Source organism: Capsicum annuum, chromosome 12 (genome assembly GCF_002878395.1).
Source record: "Capsicum annuum cultivar UCD-10X-F1 chromosome 12, UCD10Xv1.1, whole genome shotgun sequence".
NCBI lineage: Eukaryota > Viridiplantae > Streptophyta > Magnoliopsida > Solanales > Solanaceae > Capsicum > Capsicum annuum.
In genome coordinates this window covers 197,378,957-197,391,916 of record NC_061122.1, presented here as the reverse complement: position 1 = coordinate 197,391,916, position 12,960 = coordinate 197,378,957, and the positions used below count along the sequence as shown (strand labels likewise).

The 12,960-nt window shown below is 30.3% G+C and overlaps 1 pseudogene; it reads left to right on the top strand.

The window, feature by feature from the left end:
* The first annotated feature begins 1,470 nt into the window (after nucleotides 1-1,470).
* LOC124889707 lies at nucleotides 1,471-2,317 on the top strand (annotated as a pseudogene).
* Nucleotides 2,318-12,960: the final 10,643 nt, after the last annotated feature.

Below are 12,960 nucleotides of genomic sequence, written 5' to 3'. Positions count from 1 at the left end.
ATGCATTATCCAATAATGTTTAATAATATCATATTTTGCATATGCAAATATAGCATCCCGTATTTAATTAATATACTATTTCGGTGAATTATCGATGATTATATTGGATATGATAAAATTATATTAATTTTTATAGTAATAACATAATCAATCGCTCTTAATTAATTATTATGAGTCATCTAGGTATTAAGAAAATAAATAATTTTTGATAAAAAATAAAATAGATATAAAATATAGAATTAACTCTTAATGTTTTAAATTAAATTTTCGTCTTTTGAATAATGATTTTACTATGTCACTTTTTATTATAAGTCATTTATGTATTAGAAAAAAAATAATAATAACAAAATGATATGTCAACATAAAATATTTGATTGACTATCAAAATTATATTAGTGTCACATAAATTGGGACGGGACAGAAGAAGATATAAAACAACATATATTATTTGAAAATGAAATAAAAAGTACTGTAAATAACAATAATTAACAAAAAAAATTAAAATTGACTGATTTCTGCTGCTTCAATCGTGATTTTAATGTATCATCCGCAATTAACATATATATATATATATATATATATAAAATTTCATGATATTTTTTTAAAAAAATAAAAATTACTACATATACTCAAAGGACAAAAGAGTAAAAAAAACACAAGAGATAAATGTAGACAAATCAAGAAGCACCAAATGGATTATTAACATTTGTAACATTCAACACATTTCTAAATGTTTCCAAATTCTTCTTGAATCAACACATACACATAATAAAAATAATAAATAATAAATAATAATAATTACATTTTACTATATCACCTCTAATTAATTATTATGGTCATTTAAGCATTGTGCCACATAAGTTGAAATAGAAAAAATATTATAAATCACAATGATAAAAAATTTAAATTATTTAAAAAATATAATTGGCTATCGTCGACACAAAACTCTGGACAAGGAGAGTAACATATATTATTTAAAAATTACATAAAATGTATTATAAATTACAATAGTTAACAACTTAAAATATCCAAAAATAATTTAATATGTTATATATTTCAAAATAATTACATGAAAAATACTAGAAATCATAATAATTAACAACTTAAAAAATTTAAAAGATATAAAATATTTGGTCGGCTCTTGAAATTATATTAGTGTCACTGAAATTGGAATAGAAGAAAAGTATTATAAATCACAATAATTAAAAACTAAAATTATTTTTAAAATATACTTGACTATCAATGTCACAAAAATTTGGACAAGAAAAGTAACGTATATTAATTTGAAAAGAGAAAATAGCCAAAAGAACCCCCAATGTTTGCTCCAAATCTCAACTACACACTTACACTTTGTGGGGGTCCTATCACCCCCTGAACATTTTAAAAATGGAATTGTTACCCCCCCCCCCCCCCCCGAAAACTCACACCCAGATGTGTAATAGAAAGTGAACAACACGCACCTGCCATGTCATGCCACGTAATTTCCACATAATATTATATTTTTATATTAAAAAATATTAATTATTACTCTATAACATATATATATATATATATATATATATATATATATATATATATATATTCTCTTTCTCTACATCTTTAATATACCTTCTATCTTCTCTCTAACTTTTGGCCCCTCAATCTAAGGTCGTCTCTCGGAGCTCCGATCAGCGGGGCTCCAATGGATACTACAAAAAATCAACAATTTTTGTTTTTTAGAAACTAAAAAAGAAGTATTATTTATTGTTAGTTTTTTGTGCTTAAATTTTTGTATTTTGGAACAGTGACATATAAAACATTGATACCCACATAAGATTGTCTTTTATATTTCTTGTTCGTTTTGTGTTTAGTTTTTTAATTCAATAAGAGATTTTTGAATTTTGTTTTCATGGATTGTGTTGAATCCCTGAAGTATTTAAGTTTGAATATTGATTTGGGATTTGGGTTTTTGGCGTTTGGGTAGCTTGAACAATTGTATAAAGTTTTGGAGTTGTTGTTTGATTTGGGATTTAGGGTTTTGCAATTTAGTTGGTGTTGTAAGGATTGGAACCAATTTTTTTGTGATTTTTGTGGGAAATCAAGTGAATTGAGAAATGGGTATTGTTCCAAAAATTATTTTGATGGAAAATGTAGTGAAAAGATAAAGTCTTGTAAGATTGGGTTATTGATGAATTCGAACTTAGAAGAGGAAAAAAATGGTGGTTTATTGGAATTGGATGATGAGAAGGAAGAGTTTGAAGAAGAGTGTAATGATGAAGACAAAGTGTTTGATGTTTTGTCACTGAGAAAAATGGTAAAGATGAAAAGGCGGAGATAAAATGTTGCTTGTTTGGAAGATAAATAGAGATGAGTAAGATAAAGAGATTGGTCATGGTAGTCATTGAAGAATTGTTGAAACTTTTTATGAGAGTATTTTGGGATGGTGATGAAGAAGAAAGAAAAAATAAATAAAATAAAAATAATATATATATATATATATATATATGTATGTACTTTTATATTAAAAAGAAATGTAAAAAATATTTTTTTTAAGATTTTCGGACTACTCACTCTCTCAGAGAGAGTGAGATACATTTTCTTTGCCACACAAACCTTTAGGGGTGTAATAATTCCATTTCTAAAATATTCAAGGGGGTCATAGGACCCCCACAAAGTATAAGTGTGTAGTTGAGATTTGGGCCAAAGGTTGGGAGCTCTTTTGGCCATTTTCTCATTTGAAAATTACATAAAAAATATTATAAATTACAATAGTTAACAGCTTAAATTATCTAAATACATATTAAAATAACATATATTGAACTCATGCTAGATTTCAGATGAATCCTAGAAAACATAAGCAATCCTTTTATTAAAATTTTTTATTTAAATATATCAAGATTGAAAAGATAAATAAATATTTTAATGTTGGCCCTGTGCTGACACGGGCCATGCTCTTCTAGTTAAATAGAAAAGTAAAGAAACAAAGATTCATATAATTACTTGGATGCTAACATTAAAAAAATAGAATTTACTTAATTTTTTTTCTATTGTAAGTAAAATTCTTGCCAAAATAACCTATCTATTTTTGTTAAATTATTTTTAAAAGAGGACTCACAAATTCGATTAACAAATAACTACTAAAGTAGTATTTTGTTAGTATTAAAGTTCATATTTGATTAGTTCCTCGAAGGTGAATTAATAATTGAAAATCAATAATATTTTTAAGAAAAAAATGTGCGAAAAATACCTGTACTTAGATGAAATTTACAGTTACTCATCCTGAACTTTGCGGGGCTCTTATGACTCTCCTAGACTATTTTTTACCGTATTTAACTGACATATATTTGTCCCTTGTCAAATATTTTTTTCTCGCGCGTTCAATGTAGTGGTTCAAGTGTCAAATATATGTCAGTTAAATATAGTAAAAAAATAGTCTAGAGGGTTATAGGATCCCCCGTAAAGTTCAGGATGTGTAACTGCAACTTTCGTCAAAGTATAGATTTTTTTGACATGTTTTTTCCTATTTTTAATTCTGTTTATATAAGGTGAATTAATAATTGAAAAATCAATAGTATTTTTAATTATGTTTAAATAGGGAAAGATAATAATCAAATTTTAATGGGACACCTAAAGTATTACAAAATAATTAAATAATAATTTAGTAAAATGGTAAATGACAGTTTTGTCTATTGTGAAGTCTTTTAATGAAGAACAAAAAGTTCAAATCACTTTTCTGAAGGTTTCACACTTTTAATATATTATAGATTATAGATGTAGATTATAGATTATAGATAGATTATAGATATTAATTATAGATTATAGATAGAGATAGAGATATAAATTATAGATATATATAAAATAATTTTTTTTAAAAAGCGACAATGAGCATAATCTCATTCCCAACGGAGGATTTTCTTTTTTTTCCTTTTTTTGTTTGGCATTTCTCACAAAGGTGGCCCTTGGGCCGTATGTTCCAAATCCTCCACAAGCACGAGCCGGTTATAATAACTAAAAATTACATAAATTCATAACTTAAGTTTCACTTATTACAAAAAATTTCATCTCTTCAAACATATTACAAAAATTTTATTTTTCTGTAAAAATACATATACATAGCCTCTATGTATATGTCGGCCCTGTTATATATATGAATCGGCTTCATTATGTATATGTCGGCCTTGTTTTGTATTTGTCAGCCTTATCATACTTGTTATGTGTATGAATCGATTTTATTATGTATATGTCAACCTTGTCATATACAAAGGTTTTTATGTATATGTCGGGTTTGTTATGTACTCCCTCGTTTAAAAAAGAATGACCTGCTTTTTTTTTTAATCCGTTTAAAAAAGAATGACCCCTTTTCTTTTTTGATAATACTTTAATTTAACTTTCCACATGACATGTTTAAGATCACAAGATTAAAGGGCATTTTGGTATATTTGACACAACTTTAATTTAAGGCACAAGATTCAAAAGTCTTCTTTATTTTCTTAAACTTTGTGTCAAGTCAAAGTAGGTTATTCTTTTTTAAACGGAGGGAGAATATAAATTGGGAGAGAGATTAAAATCATTAAGAAAGTGGAAAAAAGAGCGTAAATAATTCTAATAAGGTTGGAATTTATATTATTTTTACTTATAATAATATCTCATATTTGGCCGAGACTTTATGAAAGGTGAACCACCACCACCAGAGCAAACTGTGCCTTGGTTTCCATTTTCTTACAAGAAGCTTCCTCATTCTGATGTTGATCAACCATGGAAGAAGAAGAAGAAAGAAGAGCATGAGAAATAAAATGAAAAAATTTGTCGTTGAAGAGCTTTGAATTTCAATTTTAAAATTCGACTTGCCGCAAACGTGAATTATTTCAAGCGAATAATATACTAAAAGAAACATAGAAAGAAGTATATCTCAACTTGGGACTGTTTAGAGGAGATTTGAGTTGGTCGGAATTGAAAAAAGATTAGCTCGTAAGGACGATGAACTATTTTAATGTATAAATATCGTATACTACTAAAAAGTCTTGTTTTAGCCATAAAATTTAGTGAGGGGTGTCCCTCACTAATCAAGATTTAGTGAGGGAAGCATCACTACAAGATGTCTTGCTAATTTGAGCCTTTTGCTAATTATTAGTGAGGGAGATCCCCGCAAAGTAGTGGACTCCAACACTCAGCCATCACTATATTGGTCTCATAATTTTTCAAAAAAATATAATGTAATGAGGGATGTCCCTTGCTATATTAAAATATATATAATATTAATTTATAATTTAGTGAGGTACAACCCTTACTATATTGAAAATATCTATAGTATTAATTTATTACATAGTGAGGAACGACCTTGGTACATGAAAATTAATAAAAATTATGAGTTTAAATATGATGAGGGATATTCCTAGCTAAGTTAAAATGAAAATTAATTTAATATTTGAATATTTTGAGGGATATAATTACAGAAGTCTCTTGCCAATAAGATGTTATTATTAGTTTTTTTACTGCACTAAAACTCAATATTTAAATAGAAAATCAACGTGCAACCAATATTAAGTAGCAAAACAATAAGAAAAACACTTCCGAAACAATTCAAACAATAAAATTAAGCAACCAAACTTCATATATATTCATCCAACTTAAACAATATGTAAACTAGTATCAAAAAGTATTTAAACAATCACCAAAACAAATTCTTTCAAATACTCCAAACTACATAATTCAAACCTAAAACAACAACACCTAATACTCCGTTCCATCCTCCTCATCCTCTCCACCATCATCATCAGAGCTAGGGGAGGAGAATGAGGAAGCTTGATTAAGGTATTTACTTGAGCCTTGAATTTTCTGATGTCTGACTCAAGCGTCATCCTACACCGCTCCTCCTCCATTCTTCTTTTTCGTTCCTCCTCGTACTTCTTAGCAAGCTCCCAAACTTCCTGTCGCATCTCCTCAACCTACTCATCTAACATGGTGGAAGAACTCCCTATACCTTGCAATCTATATCAAATACAGTGAAAATTCTTCTCAAAGCAAAGGTCGTATGCCCTTCCCACCAGGAGAGAGCTTTTCCCTCTGATGACACGATTTGATTGCCTTGGTCATCTGTAGGTCGACTCATTTTGAGTTCTTCAATTGCTTGAACGTATCGATTCTATATTACAAGTAAAATTAATATATAATAAATGATATAAAATAAATTCTAAGTAAGATTTAAACTTACGTAAGTATCCTCTACCTGTGTTTCGACCCAGACTTCTTTTTTATCTCTAATTTTCATATGGGTCTTCTTTCATACCTCTTCACAAGTGTGCAATGAGACACCTTTCTTAGAATTTCGAGTTGTCTTTGTCTGGGCGCTCTTTTTTTGAAACTTCGGGGAAGCCCAAAAAAATTGTATATAGGGATAACATTCCTATGGATTTCTTTTTTCTCAATTAATATGGTTCGAACAATAGTCCAACAAATCCAACCTAGAAGGAGAAAATTCGAAAATCACTCTGTCGATCAGTCCCAAAACTAGTAAGGGCAGCTACCTTCAGTTAATAGGATTATGGTTGAGCTTAGTATATGCTCTCTGCATTATATTAGAATTTTTTTTCTTTATCTTTTTACATTTTTACTGTGTTATCTTCTTCCTATTTATAGCTAATATCATTCCCTCTGTCTCTCTTTACCCAAAAACGTTGAAGGTTGACACGCACTTAACCATTTTCTAGTAACTAATTCACATTTCAACTCACTGCACTTAATCATTTTCAACTCACTAGAACACATTTCAAGTAACCTACTGACATTTAAAGTCCCTACACCTGGATATTTTTAATTCATTAATCCACAATTCAAGTAACTATTTCAGATTTCAAGTCACTATATTTAACCACTTTCAAGTTAGTAATTCACATTTCAAGTCACTACACTTAATCATTTTCAACTCATTGGTACACATTTCAAGTAACAACAACAACAACAACAGGCCCAGTGTATTCCCACAAAGTGAGGTCTGGGGAGGGTAAGATGTACGCAGTCCATACCACTACCTCCGAAGAAGTAGAAAGGTTGTTTCCGATAGACCCCCAGCTCAGAATCTCGAATAATACACCAAGATTGTATTGGAACATGTAACAGGAAAGGTTGGCATGTATACATAAGAAATAATAGAAATAAATATCACTGAAGTACGAAATAAGAGAAATACGAGCAATACGAAATAAGAAATAGGAACTAGGACACCCACTTACCCACCCCACCCGAACTCATCTGGATAAAGGCTCCTACTTAAAGACACAGGCCTGGGATTACTGCCCAAATACGCACCCGCTCTCCTAACACCTAGCCACAATCCATACACTCGCCCTAACCTTCTACCCTAATCCGCGACCTCCACACCTTCCTGTCTAGGGTCATGTCCTCAGTGAGCTGCAGCTGCTCCATGTCATGTCTAATCACCTCCCTCCAGTATTTCTTTGGCCTACCTCTACTCCTCCTAAAGCCATCTAAGGCCAGCCTCTCACACCTCCGAACTAGGGCATCCGTGCCCCTCCTCATCACATGCCCAAACCATCTCAACCTTCCTTTTCGCATCTTATCCTCCACCGAAGGCACTCCCACCTTCTCTCGAATAGTCACATTCCTAACTCTATCCCCTCTAGTAAGCCCACACATCCATCGCAACATTCTCATTTCTGCCACCTTCAGTCTTTGGATGTGGGAATTCTTGACTGGCCAACACTCCGCTCCATACAGCATGGCTGGACGGACTGCCACTCTGTAGAATTTTCCTTTAAGCTTAAGGGGAACCTTCTTATCACACAACACTCCCGAAGCGAGCTTCCACTTCATCCACCCTGCTCCAATACGTTTAGAGACATCCTCATCAATCGCGCTATTCTCCTGGATAATAGACCCAAGATACTTAAAACTATCCCTCTTACAAACAACCTGGGAATCTAACCTCACCACCACTTCATCCTCCTAACTCGCGTCACTAAACTTGCCTTCCAAATACTCCGTCTTGGACCTACTCACCTACTCAACCTGAACCCCTTAGATTTCAAGGTTTGCCTCCAAACCTCCAATTTCTCATTCACTCCCCCCTGCATCTCATCAATCAGCACTACATCGTCCACAAATAACATACGGCACCTCACCCTGAATACTCCACGTCAACATGTCCATCACCACCGCAAAAAGAAAAGGGCTAAGAGTCGAACCCTGATGCAGACCTATCTCGGCCGAAAAATGCCCTGAGTCACCTCCCGCCGTCCTCACCCGAGTCTTCCCTCCATCATACATGTCCTTAATAGCTCTGATGTACGCCACCGGAACACCTCTCACCTCTAAGCATCTCTAAAGAACCTCCCTAGAGACTTTGTCATACGCCTTCTCCAAGTCGATGAACACCATGTGCAAATCCCTCTTCCTTTCCCTATACTGCTATACCAATCTCCTCACCAGATGGATTGCCTCTGTCGTTGAGCGACCAGGTATAAAACCAAACTGATTCTCCGAAATGGACACTACTCTCCTCAATCTCCGCTCGACCACCCTCTCCCAGATCTTCATAGTGTGACTCAACAACTTAATACCCCAATAGTTATTGCAACTCTGAACATTGCCCTTGTTTTTATATAACGGAATCATCGTACTCCTTCTCCAAGCCTCACGCATTCTCGCAGTCCTGAAAATGACGCTAAACAAATCTGTCAACCACCTTAAACCCGCCTCACCAGCATACTTCCAAAAATCCACCGAAATCTCGTCCGGCCTCGTCGCCCTACCCCTTCGCATCCTACGAATCGCCTCTCTGACCTCCTCAACCTTAAAACGTCTACAATAGCTGAAATCACGGCTCTCCTCCGAGCGCTCCAGCTCCCCTAGCACAATGCCTCTGTCTCCCTCCTCGTTTAAAAGTCTATGAAAATACTCCTGCCATCTCTTCTTGATGTGAACATCCTCCACCAAAACTAATTCACATTTCAAGTCACTACACTTAATCATTTTCAACTCACTAGTACACATTTCAAGTAATTAATTCACATTTTAAGTCACTAGACTTAACCGTTTTCAACTCACTAATACACATTTCAAGTAACTAATTAACTAGACTTAATCATTTTCGAGTCGCTAATTCACATTTCCAGTAACTATGCTTAACCGTTTTCAAGTTACTAATTCACATTTCAAGTCACTATTCTTATCCATTTTCAAGTCACTAATTAACATTTTCAAGTAACTATGCTTAATCATTCTCTAGTAACTGATTCACATTTAAAGTAACTAAACTTAATCATTTTCTAGTCACTAAATCACATTTCAGGTAACTACGCTTAACCATTTTCAATGCACTAATTCACATTTCAAGTCACTATCCTTAGCCATTTCAAGTCATTAATTCACATTTCAAGTGAATACACTTGACCATTTTCAAAATAAATACAGTTCACATTCTCAAGTACTCACTAAACTTATCCCTATTCTCTTAAGGCTTATACTGATTTAGACACCTGAATTTCCATTACAACAATTTCACCTTGCTTGGACACTTAAAAGGACATTATCACCTATTGGCTAAGCAAGTATGTAATTAGGCAGATTTATGAAAACCTTTCATCTATAATATTACTGGCCAAAAAAGTTTTCCAGCCATAAACTACCAAAACTCAATTTTTTCCCAACTTGGTTTTTTCCAAGATTACAACTTTTTACATAAAAAATAATCAGATTCAAAAACCCAAAACTATAAAAACTCAAACCTTTTACAATTCAAAATCTCACGAACCCAAAATGGGTTTTTTCAAGATTACAACTTTTAGCAACAAGATTCAAAAATCCATTTGAGAGAATGTTCATGTTCATATTACCACAACAGTTCACCGGAGTAGCTCCAAAATGTCAGCTGACGAAGAAAAATCCACTTGAATACACAAAGTGTTTTAAGGAATCTGCCAGCCAACAGTAAAAAAAATATTAGAAATTGGGAATATACTGATTGAGAGGGTTGAATTGGGTGGGTATTACAAAATCTTTAGCAAAATCAATTATAAGTGATCGATTTTTATTAAAAAATTAAAAACTTATACTCCCTCCATCTCAAATTATGTATCGTCATTTTCTTTTTGATCCATCCTAAAAAGAATGTCGTCTTTCCTTGTTTGATAAGTTTTTTAAAATACAATTACAATTTTACCCTTAGTGGTTCCAATTGATTTTAAATACTATTACTCTTTTTTTAAATTTATTTTTTCAATCAAAAGTGATCTCACTTGATTTTAAATACTACTTATTAATCTTTTTTTAAGAAGGATAATTTTGTAACCTTAATAAAGTCAATACTTATTTCTTAAATATCGTGTCCAGTCAAATGGCGACACATAATTTGAAAACGGAGGAAGTATATAATAGAATATTTATGATAACATTTAAATAGTTTAATGCAATATATATTAATCGAATAATTAGTTATTTTATTGTTACATTAACATAAGTAGTATATTTTCTCAATCGTATAATAATATCAATATATTTCGTAAATTAGGATGAATTTTTGGTTAATTAACTTTTAAATACAATATTATATACCTCGTAATACAACGTACTAATCAAATGAATTATCAGTTAATTAGCTTACGTTATTATAACTTCAACATTATACCCTTTTCTACATCAACACTAGTATATTTCCTCAATAGTATGATATCAACATATAATTCAAAGTACTTGGATATATAAATTAGGTTAGCTTGTTTTTGACTACTACGTACATCACTACACGAATATACATATATATACATATATTCGATTGACTATCAGCTTTGAAATATGTACTATATACATCACATATACACGAGTATATTATCCCATAATACAACGTATTTCACATATACTCAAATGAATTTCGATTAGTTTATCTTACGTTATTATGCATTCAACAATTGATTATTACCTAGATCGATCGATCATACGATATCAACTTATTCAATATATAACTGGATACATTTAGTTAGCTTTTGACTATGTACTACGTACATCACTACACATGAGATATACATACATATATATAAATTTAAGCTTTTGACAACATAGTACGTACATCACTACATAATTTATACTATAAATACATACATACATACATATATATATATATACACACACACACTCTATACACAAGTGGTCGATTTTCGCATGATATTTTTAATTTATTTTTTTAACGTAAACCGACCACTTGTGGTCGCTTGTCAAAAATCTTTTCTTTTTAAATTTTTTAAATCAAAAACCGATCATAAGTGGACAGCTTTTGTATATATTTTCTTTTTTATTTTTTTATAATATTTTAAAATTATTTTTAATATAACCGACCACTTTTGATTGATTTTTTATTTTTTTAATCAAAAACCAATCGCAAGTGATTCGTTTTTGTTTTAAAAAAATATAATAATTATTATAAAATTCAATATGAATTTTGAAATGATTATTTGACAATTTTAAAATATAAAAATTACCATATGTGATCGTTTTTTAATGAATTTTTTTATAAAAAATATATATAAAAAAAAAGAGCACAAGTGGTAGCTTTCTTGCAACCACCAACCGTCATCGCTTTTTGGTGGTCGCAAAAAGTATTTTCATAGTAGTGATTATTAATTTTTATTTTTTATATAAATAATGATGATGTCCGTTGCATTTGTTAAAAAGAAATTTATAAATTATTATTAATTGAATGGCACAATAATCCGCGAAAAAAAGCGACGGACGTTGAGATGTTGTCAGTTGATTTAAATAAAAATATATAGAAATTAAAATAAATGAAAAAATGACGGACAGTGTCGCTTTTTCCGTTGCTTTTTCAGAGCGACTCTGTCTATCGGTTTTTGATCATTTTTTAGTAATGATGAAAAAAAAGATATTTATATTGTTGAGTAAGAGTTATTGAAAAGGAAAATTTTGTAATTTATATTATGGTTGAAATATTGATTCTTGAAAATATTTGTGGATTACGATAGTTCACCCAAAGTATATTAGGATAGTATGTATTATGAAGGGTATTTTTAAATCTTTTTTATCATTTGAATAATGTTTTATTTTAATTCTTTAGCCTTATATTTATATTTTTGTGAGAATATGGGTTCTTGAAAATAAAGTTTTGGATTAGAATACTTCCTAGCCAAAGTAAATTAGGATAATACTATTTTGCAGTGTTTTTTTACAATTTTATATTAATTTAACTTAGATATTTAAGGATATAAAAGTCCTTCAATATTTGAAGGATATTTTAGTCAACCAACATTTATATTCATATTAAAAATATAATATAGATAAATAGATAGATATGTTGATAAATCAATAATAATTCTTATAAATATTATTAATACACTTATACTTAGTATATAGTTGTCAAAATATATATTAATATATCATTCGCTAATATTACTTAATGATATCACTGATGTACTTACAGTTAATATAATTGTCAATGTATAACTTATCAGTCAATAATATTTCTAAATAATTACTAATAAACTTTATTTAGTTTAACTATCGTATAAGTTAATCAATCAATATTATCTTAATAAAGATATTAAAGATATTCTTTTATTTTTCTGTAATTATTGATATATAAATTAAACAATCAATAATATTCCGTAGTGTATATCTACTTAGTATAGTTATCAGAATATAAGACGATCAGTCAATAACATTACATAGGAATATCATTAATTCACTTCTATTTACTAAAATATCAACTATAAGCTAGTTAATTACTTATAGTATTACTTATACCACTAATACCTCTTTTTGCCATTATCAAATTAATTATAAGCTAATATAATTGATCAACTTTTATTAAAAACACCATCAAAATATTTCTACTTATTCTAATTATCACTATCTAACCTACTCATTCAATTATAACATTTTTAAAATGTATATATGTGTGTGTATTTATGTATGTATAATATGTTTTGGTTATGTGTAGAAAAATAATGTAATTTA